The sequence below is a fragment of the Austrofundulus limnaeus genome, unplaced genomic scaffold, assembly GCF_001266775.1.
Source record: "Austrofundulus limnaeus strain Quisiro unplaced genomic scaffold, Austrofundulus_limnaeus-1.0 Scaffold50, whole genome shotgun sequence".
Classification (NCBI taxonomy): domain Eukaryota; kingdom Metazoa; phylum Chordata; class Actinopteri; order Cyprinodontiformes; family Rivulidae; genus Austrofundulus; species Austrofundulus limnaeus.
The window spans coordinates 49,520-50,663 of record NW_013952452.1 but is presented as its reverse complement, the minus strand read 5'-3'; the positions used below and the strand labels follow the sequence as shown (position 1 = coordinate 50,663).

The window sequence follows — 1,144 nt, the reverse complement described above, 5'->3', positions numbered from 1 at the left end:
ACTCTCATTATAATTTATTAAACATTAATATTTCAAAAACTATAAGTTGCACAGGCACCAAAAGGCATAGCCATCATTTGGCATGGGAGCTTTACAAATACAAATTACAATGGCWGCTCTAGGACAAAGTATGCAGGAAGAGAAGCATGGCAACATTGAGATGACTTGGATGGGAAACGAATCACAATAGTGGGCAATGCACACTGATAATAACTAAAATACAGAGGTTTATAAGTACATTTACTTCATTACATACTTAAGTAGTTTTTTTGAGGATTTGTCATTTTACCATTTTTAAATAGCTATTTTTACTTTTATTTCATTACATTTTAAAGCTAAACATGATACTTTTACTTCTTTACTTTAAAATGTAACACCTCGTTACAAAATTAAATATGATCAAATTCATCATGAAAGATGATGTTTCTGCACTCTAAAAAATCAAGTGTTGAATTTACTCAACAAAGTCGAGTCAACTGTCTCCTCCAAGCCTAGTCGAGTAAATCCAGMAAAGAATATTCATATTTTGCTCAATTTACTCAACTTGGCTTAGTGGAACCAGTAAATTCAACAGTTTATTTTTTAGAGAGTGTGTAAATGTACTTTTACTTTCTCGATTTTTGTGAACAGTTTTATGACTTCTGCTTGAGTAGTTTTCTCATCAGTGAAGTTTAATTTTACCAACGTCATTTTCTGTTCAGGTAATTTTACTTTTACTCAGTTGTTGTTTTTTTTTTCAAGTATTTTATAGACCTCTGCTAAAATATAATGCACTAATATTTATTGGGGGGTGTTTTTGCAATGATAATTGGAGCCAAATTAAACTATTTTCCAAGAAGCTCTTTAAAGGAAAAACTGCTTGTTTGGATTTAAAGATCTTGATTTTTCAGATCCACGTCTCAAGACCACAGCTGAGGCCTGGAACACATGGACGGACCAAAGCTTTGCCTTCTGGCTCAAACAAGAGAAAAAAAGAAAGAAGCAAAGAAAAGAACTGATTTAACTGTAAAAGATGCGTGTTGTTTTAAAAAAATCAAGTATGAGTCACACAAAGCAAAGAAAAGCATCTCATTGGATTATATAATCTGCTTTATAATGCTTGAGATCTGCAGCCTCAGTTTTTATTAAATATTCAATCTATGAA

General features: G+C 31.7%; 1 long non-coding RNA gene across 1 annotated transcript in view; it reads left to right on the top strand.

The window, feature by feature from the left end:
- Window positions 1-1,144, top strand: part of LOC106517547 (uncharacterized) — a 2,267-nt gene extending 1,123 nt beyond the window's left edge. The window contains exon 2 of the long non-coding RNA XR_001310219.1: window positions 891-1,144. This is a non-coding gene — a long non-coding RNA (uncharacterized LOC106517547). The remainder of the gene's footprint in view (window positions 1-890) is intronic.